The 12,930-nt window shown below is 43.7% G+C and overlaps 1 protein-coding gene across 5 annotated transcripts in view; it reads left to right on the top strand.

Annotated features, from left to right (window-relative positions):
* Positions 1-12,930, top strand: part of LOC105836853 (protein tiptop) — a 158,666-nt gene that overhangs the window by 67,144 nt on the left and 78,592 nt on the right. The window contains exon 1 of one of the 5 annotated variants that reach the window (XM_012681172.3): positions 2,501-3,186. The exons of the other annotated variants lie outside the window; for them this stretch is intronic. The gene's annotated coding sequence lies outside the window, so the exon portion shown is untranslated. Of the gene's footprint in view, positions 1-2,500; positions 3,187-12,930 lie in introns of those variants that run through there. 5 annotated transcript variants of the gene reach the window in all.

The raw sequence follows: 12,930 nt of genomic DNA, 5'->3' as shown, positions 1-12,930 counted from the left end.
CGGTTAACCGCTGTCCTGTCAAGTGAGAAACTCAAGTGGGATCGTGCGAAACAATTCGAACCGGCGTGACGGCGAGCCTTCGATTGTCTAATTCGTCATGCAAAAATTACGCCGTAATGCAGCTGTGGTACCGTTAGATCTCGAAAGCGGCGCGGAAATCGTATATAGGCTCGGGTTACGCCGTAGCAATAAATGTCCGCGCTAGGAAATTTACGACTACAAACGGCGTCATAAGCGCGAAATAAATCATTATTAAGTAAATCGTATTACTGTTTGTAAATTCTACTCTTAACCAGCCTAACTTTAATGAGATCATTATAAAGGGATTACGTAATCAGGACGCGGCGCGGCGTTTTACGCGTCGGGGGACGTAACCGCGCGGGGGAAGACCGAGATATTCGATCAACGTTCGACCGACTAGATAAAAATCCGAAGCGGAGAAACACGAGGCTGCACTTTGTGCGGCTAAATGTTATGGGAAGCGGGAAGTCGGTTAAGTAGAAGCCGCTGCATCACTGTCAGCCGGGGGAACGTTCCTACTGAATCATTTTACATGCGAGATATCAAAGAGCAAACCGCGCAACGAACGCGAAATATATTTGTTACGTAAATGATGTAGCATGTTTGTTTGTAAGCTTAATGATTTCGGAATGTGTTTAACCCTCTGCATAATTTTTTCTACTGAGCATGTTTTGCTGAATTTTAGTACATGGAGGTTTTTGAGATTTTTATTTGTAAAAATTTGAAGTAAAAAAGGATTTAAATGTCTGCCAAATTAAAAATTAATTTCTTACGAATAATATTATTTATGCAAGCGTTTTTTAGGTTTTTTATTTCAAATGTGAGGAGGACTAGACATTATCTCAGAAATTGTGTCAAAAGGTACTAATTCCGAGCACTACGTTAACAGATGCACGAAACTATAAATGATAAGACATAGCTTTTAATCTCAAGAATTTGAAATATAAATGTATCGCAAAAATATAAGATTTTTATTAAATAGAAGTAAAAAATTAAAGAGGTAAAAGAACAATACAAGATATGTAATTGTGTCTTTATGTAATTATGTGTTTAATTTGAACAAATTTAATATTAACAAATAGACGTTTCGGTCTGTCATCAGACCATTTTCCATATTTGCCAGAACAGTCGACAATGAATTGTTCGTATTAAACATATCTTAATTAATCTTGTCTTGCTCTTTCGCTTCTTTATTTTTTTTATACGATTGTGAATCGTTAGAGCCATTCACAACTTGGATTTTAAATACAAGTAATTTGTCAAACAGAATCTTGCAAAGAGCCAAATTTGAATTTTAATAATAAATTTTACATACATATAGGATAGGAAAATAGAATGACTGACAGGAATAGATAGAAAATGAGTTTGAAGGAAATAAAGAATCAGTAGTAAATATGAGTAGTAAAGCGGAAAAATAAGTATATATTTATGTTGTTTACATACTTGTACAAGAAAAGAACATAATGCTGTCAAATACATATATATTACGTAAATTAATTGTATAATACAAAACTGCGAAGAATTTGTGAGTTATATGTGGTCCACTATGCAATAAGAATTGGAGAAAAACGTACACACACTGTAGCAAAACTTCTCTACCAACTTTATGAAGAGAAAGGAATTTTTCAATAGATACACTATTTTACAATAACCTTTAACGAATAATCCAAATAAAAATTAAAGCATTTGAAAACAGAAATTAAAGTTCGTAAAAGAGAAAATAAATTTTTTTATCGGATTTTCACAAGTGTAATAATAGTTTTAGGGTTATTATTAACATTTATTGGAATTATTATTAACACCGCAAGTCAGATAAAAAACATTCCATCACATTAATACAATTATTTTCATCTTACCTCATAATTCTCGCTAAACATTCTTGCCTCGAGTTATCCAAACTTTTGCGAACGAATTATCACGTCACGCACCCGCTGCTTTTTCTCACCTACCCCTTTCACTTCGCGATCGCGACGCGACGCGGGGTCTCTGCGCCGAGATACCGAATATCTTCCGAATAATCTTCGGAAGGCACGTCGAACGCGTGTCGTTCCGAAGAAATCGCGGACACGTTGGACGTACAGAAAGACGCAAACGGTCGAGACGGATCGGAGCAGAAAGATTCGAAGAGTTGGAGAAGAGAAAGAGAGAGAAAGAGGGAGGGAGAGAGATAGAGAGAGAGAGAGAGGGGGGTGGAAGAGAGAGAGAAAAAAAGGAATTAGCCTCGAGACACATCGCCACAGAAGACGAAAAGGGCGACCCGTGCGAGGAAGAAAGACTCTCGGGAACTCCGAAGAGTGGGATGGGGGCGTGGGTGGAATCGGCGATGGTAGGGTTGGGAGAAACACGGCGCCCCGCTAGAACTCCGATCTCCCCGGCGATGGTGGGGACGGTTCAGGGCCGCGGGGAGGGAAGTGGCGGCATCGCGGGTAGGGGCAGACAACGCTGGCGATGGAGGGGGCAGAGGAGGGGAAGATGACCGCGGAGCCGTCAGTGCGCCACGTGCTGCCGTCGCGGGTGGGTCTTCGCTTTCGCGTTCTCCTCGTCGTTCCGTCCGCGGGCCCATGCAGCAGCACGCTGTCGTCGCAGTGATACCGTGATACACACCTCCTCTCGTCGCTGTCTCAATAGCTCGATACCGAGAAAGCTCGCCCATTCGTCGTCAATTAACACACAATCGCCGGGGGGAAACGCGGGTGCTTTGTGACGAGATGCGCGTCTACGCGCGGTGACGGATCACGGCCGTCGTCGACAGCGAGGGTGCAAACGTTCCGATTCACTTCCGGTAGAAGCAGTGACCACACTCAGGACCCCCCCGCTCGCGAGAGAAAGAGAGAGAGAGAGAGGGAGATAGAGAAAAAGTTTAGTGAATGGTGAGAGCTGTTATCCCATACTCCGGTTCGTTGTTCCTCAGCCTCCCCCTGCGTGTTTACGAATCGCGCGAGGCTCGTCGTGCGCTGGCTGGCGATGACGTCGTGGTGATATGGTGCATCCGAGAGTCCTGCACTCGAGACGCGTGCTCGTCCCGATGCTCGCCGTCCCAACGTCGCCGCGTCGCTCCTGCCGCCGTGACTGTTGGCTGACGAGGAGGATCGGCGCTGCGCTATCGGCGGTGACGACACCTCACCGGGACCAACGTATCCTGCTCGGTGGAGCCACTACTTCGTGGTGAGTGTGCTGTGTGATTCATGCGTTTCCGGTGCAAGACCCGGCGTTTGTTCGCTCACGTTGTTGTTGGGCCGAGGAAGCAGGCTCGTAATAACGAGTTGGAAGTTGGTTCCTCTCACGTTGGAATGTGCTCGAAAGTGAAAAGAGAGCGATACGTCGCGAGGTTCAACGTGTTGCTACTCCGAAATACCAATAGGCTAGAGAGTGTGAGTTGTGTGAGTCGGGAGGCCTCAAGGTTTATTACCTTGTCCCGGAGCGCGACGTCTCTCGATATGGTGTTTATTTGCGTGAATGATTCCACCGGAATAAATAGAGAGTGCACAGGCAGTTTCTGCTCCGAGACCACATATGTCTTAAACTCTCCAGTTCGATCTCAACTGGAGGATCGTTCAAGTGTCACGCGTCTCAAAAAAAAAAAAAAAAAAGAAAACTACAATTTGAGAAATGCAGTTTCCCTTTTCGTCACCGTTGCGTTAATCCCGACGGTCGCCGCGTTGAACGAATGAATCAGAAAATCCACCCTGGTATGATCTCGCGAATGTTCGCGCGTAAACACAATTCTCGGGAAAGTATCCTCCGAGTCTCGCCTGTCCCGGAGAAAAATTTCGCGGGAGGTGCGACGCGGTCGGAGTCGCGCAAAAAAAAAAGGAAAGAAAGAAAGAAGAGGGAAAGAAGAAGGATTACCGGCGCGGGTTCGCGCGCGAGCGCGTGGCTTGCATAAACAAAAGTGCAGTGCGCGCAGCAGGTGGCGGGAAATCGCGTACGATAATCCTCCGTGCATCCGTCGCCCGCGAGGAGAGAGAAAGCGCTTCGCGCGCGCGATCGCTGCTTTTCCACCCCCTTTCGTAGAGAAAATTAACGTCGCGCCGCGTTAACCTCGATCAGGCGCATCAAAGCGCAGCCGGCGGAATTAAATTCGCGCGCGAGATTCTATTCTCGCCGTGTCCTCGCGCCGCGAGATACGGATTTTGTCACGCGCGCGCCGTTCGTACCTCCTCGTTTCTTTTTGTCTCTGTCCAGTATGTGTACTTACGCACGCACGCACGCACACACACACACATTCTCTTTCCGTCTCCTCCTCTTTCCATATATCGTTATCTCCGATTCCGGAATATCTTACGAGCTGTCAGGATAAAAACGCCACGATTTCCTATATCGCGAGTGACACATATTAAAGCGTTCAGACCTTGTAAAATGTGATATTATATCGATGTGATATGATGTGCAATATGAGATTATCGACACGTACTCGACGGGCTAATTTCGATTTGGGTCGAATTTTGATTGGTAAAATGTCAGTATATGACTAGACGTCACGTGCGTCATAATGTATGCGACGATTAGAATGAGAATAGCGAATGCTATATTTGCTGTCAAGCTTATTTCAAACCGTGTCAGGATCGATATTACAAGATTAAGTGGTGTTTCCATTATTTAAAACCAAATTATTTATAATTTAATTACACGTTATAATAATTGTACTAATCTTGTTTTTATATTAAAGAATACTGTCTCGCCTAGAATATTACATTTTTATGTATGATAAGCACAACGTAGGCAAAATAGAAATTTGCTATCTAATTTTTTGCTGCGTGCATCGCATTCTCGCAAAAAAATAACACATTAAAATTTTACGAGTTTTGTATTATGTGCAGATTATGTTCAAAGTAGATTAGCCTTTTATTGGGAAAAATAATATAAGTTGAATTTACATAAGAAAAATGAAAAAATCAAAAGAAGAAAAATAATAAATAGAAGTATTCTTTGGATCTAACGTAAGACTGTACAAAAATTAATATTTACATTACCTTTGTACATGCAGAAAAATATCCATTTTACGGTTAAGAGAATTATTTAATTTATTATTTTTTGTTTTAGTAAGTAACAGTCATTTTTAACAAAAATATTTTCTTGATAACTGTCTTAAAATTTACCCATTACAAATTATTGAAAAATCCATTATTATGTATTCAAAGAATCATATTTTGTCAAAGAATATTATAAAACTTTATCAAAAAAAAGTCATCAGAATAATAAGCAAATCAAATTCTTGTTTTAATCTAAATTTCTCTTGATTGAAATATTAAATATATCTAGAGTTATTAAAATACATTTTGAATTTTAATTTGATGAAATAAGTCATTTTTAATTAATTAATTTAATTTAAGTAACATTTTTGTACAGTACGTGGTCGTATTCTCCCATGTGTGTACACAGAAGTTTATTTTAAGAAAAGAAAAAATTGAAATTAATCGCTTTCTTAGCACTAAAGTGGTACTTTTTCTGTACTTTGTATACAAAAGTACCACTTTAGTTCCAAGTTCTGTACACGCGAAAGTAGTGGTACTTTATATGGTTAATTCAAAGTTAACATATGTTTAATACTACTAATAATTAATTAATGGAAATAATTAATTAATTTAACACTCATTTTTTGTCTCTTCTAAACAATTTTATATTTTCGACTTGTGTCACTTTTCTTACGGGAGTGCGTTCTGAATGACAGATAACATGTATATTTGCTTGAATGTCTCTTTTTATGTGAAAAATAACATTGGTTTGTAAAATTTATTTACTACAAGTTTTACGTTTTTAAGAGGCGTATTTACATGTCAATTTTATCAAAACTTATCTAATCTTTTAATGTTATTACAAATTTTTTAATTTTTCTCGTGAAAGTATGTATGCATATAACAATCACACAGAAGTAATGATTCTCTATAATAATGAAACTATATTTAATTATAATTAATTATAATTACTGCTGATCGATTTCGAGTTTATCTTTAATTTGATCGAGTCTTTTCATCTTTAATTGTTTTTATTCTCTATTTGTGCCATCGTAATGCGGAGCACGTTAGGGGGAAAGAGAAAAAGAGACGGAAAGAGATATGGAGTGTGTACGAACGTGTCTATGTGTCGTGCTGCGTGTGGTTTACCCCATATCCGCGCTAATTGTCAGTTCATCAATATCATGCCTGAAAAATGCATTTTTGAGCGAGCGCACGTCCGGAGGGGGGGGAGGGGAGCGCGAAGCGTCGAGTGGACGCCTCCACCCTTTCGCCACCCGGCAGGCCGGAGGGCCGGGGAGGCAGGGGAGGCGGGATGGGTTGGGCCGCTTCTTGACACGCTTTCCATCTTCGGTCTGATGGATGCGGTAAACGCTGGCGTTGACAGTGCGTTTTAATTGCGAGGTCCGCGTTACTGAAGCCATCCGAAGTGGGTCTCGGCTGACGGGATTGAAAGCGCGCGTCATCATCGCGACGAGAGATTTTTTCCGCCGCGCGAACGGTGCAGTACCGCGCGGCGCAGCGACCGGTGCAGCGATGGATCTACGATCACCTCAATCCATACCGCCAGGAGGACGTTAGACCTCCGCGCGGCCTTCGGTTTCGGGGCCAACGGCCCGACCCGATTTTTTTCTCTTCTCCCTCTTCCCTCTTCTTCCTTTTCTTTAACGGCGGTATTTACTTTGCGCGCGCGGAAGTCCGAGCGCGGCGAGAGGAACACGGCGACGCCGTCGATGTCTTTATCGTTAACCTTATTTCGGGTCGAGAGAGCCCACGACGCAATTAACGGGATGCAACGAGTCGAATAAGGCGCGGGTAGCGCGCGCGATCCGCGGAGAGAGAGCCGGTCTGTCAATCTTCCTGCTCCAATCCTCGGAGAAGTGGTGCATTAACACGCCGAGCCGCTCGTGCGCGCGCTACCACACGATGATTCGCAGTTATTCGCGCTGATACCCAACACGTTATGCCTCTTCCTCCGGTGCCGATAGTAATCCCGAACTGTCGCCTCGAATCGAAATGCTTTACTTTTATTATTGCACTGTCCGACGATCGATATAAATGAGACGTCCGTCTCGGAGCAATTACTGCAGTTACGTAACTTGCAAAGATTTGATTACGGTTTTGCTTTACTCCCGTATTGTCGCTTTCCCTCTCGTAATTATAGAGCACTTTGTACATTAAAGGGTGCATTATGATTTCAAGAAAATGCAAAGCGAAAAGGGAGAGAGAGAGAGAGAAAGAGACGAGGGGAAGAAGAGTAACTTCCGTTTGCGTACGTGTTATTTTAACTATTGTGGTTGCGCTGGTGCTTGACGTTCAGATGTAAACGCGAATTAGTTTATTATTTTAATCCCCGACAGGCAGGGGAAAGAATTCTTCGGGATTGCGTAGAGGAGAGATGTGTTGGCATATTTGTATTAATATAAATATTGTTTGTTGTATGCACGAGATGCGCGTGAGACAGGCTGTGTGTGTGTATGTATGCGTGTGTGTGGTGCTTACGCACACATATCACATATTTAGCAATTCACAGGAATTGCTTCGAGAGCCTGTCTCGAGATAAGACTCTCGTTTGACTGACGTTTAACGCACGTCTCGATTTTCTGATTTGTCACCTGTGTGTCCGCATAAAATTACATTAACGCCATGGGAAATTGCTTAACGTCAAATATCCTTAAGACTTTAGAGTAATGAAATTGTTGAAATCGCGATTGAGACAAAGATGTGGAAAGGACGGTGATGAATTCTCTGCCTTTGCTACTCCGTGAGAGCTACGAAAAAAAAAAAAAAATGGCAGAAATACTTGACGCGCGTTCACTATTTCTCACGTTTCTCCATTCCTCTTACGCTGACTCGCTTTTTGCACTGGCTCGTTGTAAACATTCTGCGTCACAGCACGCGCACACGTGGTAGTGACGGTCACCGGATATTTACGAGACAATCCGATGGGTGACAAACGTCGTACGGGAGAGATAAATTCCCTCGCGTGTCTTTCGTCATTAATTAAATAACAACTTTTTAACGGGCGCACGCTTTAAAATGATTAACCAGCTTTGTTCGCGGTCGGATATATCGGGAGTCGACTCCCGGCGATATTAGAACAACCGCGCGATTACGTACAAACGCGTGTATATAACATATATACTAAATATATGCACTTGTAAATCCACTCTCCGTCTGTCATATGACTTAAAATTCGTTGACTTGCAATGAAGCGGACATGATGTCACCGGACAGCAATTAAATCCGCCGTGTCATCGTGAGACGCTCCCGACATACGTATGACGAGTCATTACGGATTCATGGGAATCAAAGCATCCTCGTCATAAATATTGTTTATTGCATCTCGCTGATCGTCGAATTAATTCATGAAATCATTAATGTATTATTATCGACGTCATCCAGACGACGTCGCTTTCGCGACTTCGCCGACAGTCGCGATCGAGCCGACTCCGAAACGTCCGTGGGCTCGAATCTGAGATACAGACGTAAGAGCGGAAATGTCGGAGTCGCAAAAAAACCCAGATTAATAGGCAAAAATTGATCGATTGATTTTTCGACGCGCAATCAAACTTTTTCTCACTCAAGGCTGTTTTTTTTTTTTCGCTTCCCTCCCTCTTACCATTGTCTTTCGAACGACTTGCGTCGCCTTGGCCCGTTCGTGGATCCCGACAAATCGCCGTCTAATCGCGGCACGGCGATCGGCTCGCGTGCGGAATGCGCAATGAAAATTTGTCGTCGCCGTCGTAAATCCACGTCCGCGCGCGTAGCCGCTCGTCGGCTCCGCGGCGAGTCGCGCGTTGCATCACGTTCGTCGTCCGCGCGTCCGCGATAGGGAGTGCTACGGCTCCGTTGATTTATGAGTCAGTTTCGTAAGCGTAATGACGAGGAGGATTGAGATTCCGCTTTTACGTGTCGGCGGATAACGCCGGATCGAAGGTAATTATCGCGCGCGCGCGCGTCTTTTTATTTCTCTCGCCGCGAGACAGGCTCCTACGAGATGCCGTCGTCGGCGTTATAATTTAACGCGCAAACGACCGATAATAATATCGCGACTAAGGAAAGTGTCTATTCCGTTGTCACAGCTCGCCTATTCTCCGTCGCCTTGCTCGAATCGCGATCAGGACAATTGTTATTCGCAGTTTTTTTTTTATCGATTTGTACTGCGAATTTCATTTATCCGCTTTTTAAATAATTTTTTGAACACTACATAAGATCTTTATGAATTAATTTTATTTACGTTACACGTAAATATTTTATATACGTAATTACGTGTACGTAATTATTAATTTATCCCTTAGATCTTTATTGGATTAAACGTAGAGCATTCACCGTAGGCAGTGAAATCCGATCAGACAGATCTACCTCTCGCGTATAAATCGGTAGGTAAGTGTGGTGTACCTGATTCGATCAATCTGGATTGACAGATCTATTCTGGCACGCTTGACGTAACAGATCTGATCTGTCCTGAATCTAAAAAGGGGTACCCTCTGATTTTTAAGGACACGGCTCGCGCGTCAGAGGAGAGGAGAGTGCAGGAAGGACGAAGAACACATATGTACGCGTACATGGTGTATATACGTATATAGGAGGATCAGAGCGAGCACCTTCCTGTCCCCTTCTCTTGTAGCTATTTGCTTGTCAACTCGTCTATCCATCCATGAAGACCCGTCAGGATACTCGAGCTTGTTCCCCTTATTCCTCGTGAACGGATTAATAATAGAATCGTTGTATAAGCTCACCTGCCAATGTCGCCGGGTTAAAAGGTCCCTTTGATGTTCGCCCGCAGGATTTCGCGACGCAAATGAAGGATGCTCTCCCTCTTCCCCCCCTTCTCCCCCCGCGCTCCCGGCCGACACGGTATCACGAAACGCTAATGAGATACGCGTGCCAACGCGAGTACGGGTGAGTTAATAGATATCGTTAAAATCGTTCATCGCAGAAGCGTGAAAAAATGTATGCGTCGTGCCTAAATTGCAGGTCAATTATCGGACGCGCCTCACTTGTACTCATTAAAGTCGCGTTAACATCGTGTACAGTCATGAATATTTTACGTGTATAAACAGACGCTCGTCCCAAAATTTTACACGCCGAGATACTTCGTCCGCTACGTTAATACGCGTGGTCTTTAAAAGTTTGTGAAATTTTTATTGTTACATTTAATGCTCGTATTTATTAAAAAATATATAATTATACAGTCATACAAGAATTTTTACACACGTATACATATTAATGTGCACATAGCCTTACATACACATAATTGTATCATATGACCTACGATAAACGTTTTTTATATATTTTATTTTATTAATATGTTTTATCATAAAATATATTGCATTAAATTTTTTCAGACATCTATGATGAAAAAAACTTCAATTTGAATATGTTAATATTTAATTAACTCACGTCGTATCTTTGATTTTTCTCTATAGTTGTGTGTGCTTGCCATTTAATTTCTCCGAGTCTCCTCGCGGTGCATCATTAGCTCGGAACAGTTTCCAATCGTTTCTTTTTTTCCCCTCCCTTCCCTTACCGTATCGATGAGCTCTCCGGCGGTATTCGTTAGTATGGGCGTGCAGCTCCTAGATAGCTAATGCGAAATGCAAAAGGGAGTAGTTTCGTCGTGTGTACGTATGTGAGTGCGCACCCGACACGTGTAGACACGCGTCTAACGAGGACGCGAGAACGCGCAAACAGGCTTCGCTTGCATCTTTGTATATGTGTGTGCGCGTGCGAACACAAACCGTTGTATACACACGCTCAAGAAAAACATCCACACATAGGTGCGCGCGCGCACGCATATATACACACACACACACATACACAGACATACGCACATACATGTCAATAGCACACCCCCGCGATCCAGTACCGCCTATTGAAGTCCGCGATGACGGGGCCCGTCTGTCAGCAGATCAAAGCTGAAGTAAGCTCTCTTTGTGATGCTTTGCCGGGTTGGTATTTAATTATGTATGAGATCGATATTCGGGCCTTCGGGGCTCGTTGTCCCCCTCTTTCGTTCAACTTTCTCTCTCTCTCTCTCTCTCTCTTTCTCTCTCTCTCTCTCTCTCTCTCTCTCTCTCTCTTTCTCTTTCTCTTTCTCTCTATCTCTGTCGCTTTCGCTCGCGATCTCTTCTTTCCGCTCTTCGCTTCCCGTCCGCTTTCCTCATCTTCTCAGTTCGTTTGGTCTGGCGACTAAATTCGAAGTTCGACCAAGCAAATCTGTGTACTTAATACTTCTTTATTAAATAATAAAGGCATGGAGGGGAAAGGACGTTCACTCTTTACGGGGATATGTGGAATTTAAATTAGCACGACTGCCGATAGATAGTGTTACCCGTATTGGCAAAACCTGCACTCTGGAAAATGGCATTATCGTTTGATGTATTTTAAATTCCACTTTTTGATGTATACACACAGAAATCTCGTCTGCTTTTATCGTCGGTAAAGGATGTTCGAGTCCGTTTGTTGTTATATTCAAGCAGGCTTCTACGAAGTTTTATCGAGAATTGTGATTTCCGGAAGTATGATAACAGCGACAGATTTGTTTTACTCGGCGTCCCATCTTCTTTTCTCTCCCGTTTGGTCCTCTTTCTTCCAGAAAAATACAGAATTGGGTGAAGTAAGAATAAGTCATTTTTTTTCCCTAACAGGTACTTTTTCCATCAATTAGCTTTATTTCGTAGGAAACTCGCGATACTTCGGGTAGAACAAATATGAAGGAAAAATGAAAAGTGAGAAGAGAGAGAGAAAGAGAGAGAGAGAGAGAAAGAGATCGGGTTTCTCGATAAAGTTAATTAGCACTCGCATTCGCAACTGTTTGCGCGTTGCAGTTCAAAGTGCCGACTTTGTTGTGGGCATACTTTGCGCATGCGTTCGCGTCCCGCATTTAATCGTAAAGATCCTCGTAAGCGCCGGAAGAATATCCGTCGAAAGGAAAGCATGCAAGAGCGGCTCCTCTCTCTGCGAAGGGAGACGAGATTATTGTCAAAGTAGACGAACGAGACTGCCGCGTCGCGACGCGTTTTGAAGAGCACGCGCGCGTCTTTCGCCCATGTGTACGTATCTTCAAGGTGCATCTCTTTTTGCTAATAAGCATAATGAAAGGTCCTGATGATGATACGAGTTTTCTTTGATAGTCCCGCGCTCAGCAGCGTCCGCTGCATTTAATTAAAGAAACATATAATACTCGCCCGTCGCCGCCGTCGCGTTTTTAAAATTGAAAGAAGTTGGACTCGACGTTTTCCGATCATGAATTTTCCAAGTTGGATTCGCTGAAATGTTCTTATCACGCGTAATTGACCGCTGCCGAGAAGCGAACGAGCCGTTTCGCGTGTCGACGCTCGAGGAAGCGAATTCGAAACGCGAAGAAAAGCAAAAACAAGAGAAATATTAGGCAGCCGCTAATCTCGCGGTCGCTCGCGCGCCTCTGTCGTCCGCCACCCTCATCCCTTTCACCGTCCACCCTCCGTTTACCGCGCGCTTTTTCTGAACGAGCGAATCCATTTCGCTCGATTTCCATTTTTCACGCACCGATTGCGCGTGTGTGCAATCGCGGCCGCGCGACGAATGGCCGCGAAAGGTTATCGCTGCACTTTCGAATTACGATCAATGTGTACCTTTCGATCTGACGACTCTGTTTTCGCCGCCGCGCTCCAGCGCCGGATGACAAGTGCAGTCGACTCGTGACTCTCGCCGCGATAATCTGAACAAAATGGTAGCGGGAACGGAGAGAAAGAGGAGGTGGTAGGTAGAGAGGGAGGGCGGGCTAATAAAACGCTCTCGATTTACACGCGGTTCTCTCGCCCACGCCGCAGTCCGATTTTTCGCAGTGTTACCTCCCACCCCTTCACTCCGCTCGATCTTCCATCCACCCCGAGATAATCGAACGTCATGTATTAATTCCGCTTTAATTTTTAAGCCCCGCATTAATCTTTTATCCGCATATTGGCGA

Source organism: Monomorium pharaonis, chromosome 4 (genome assembly GCF_013373865.1).
Source record: "Monomorium pharaonis isolate MP-MQ-018 chromosome 4, ASM1337386v2, whole genome shotgun sequence".
Lineage (NCBI taxonomy): Eukaryota > Metazoa > Arthropoda > Insecta > Hymenoptera > Formicidae > Monomorium > Monomorium pharaonis.
The sequence above is the reverse complement of the archived record's forward strand: the minus strand, read 5'-3'. Positions and strand labels throughout refer to the sequence as shown.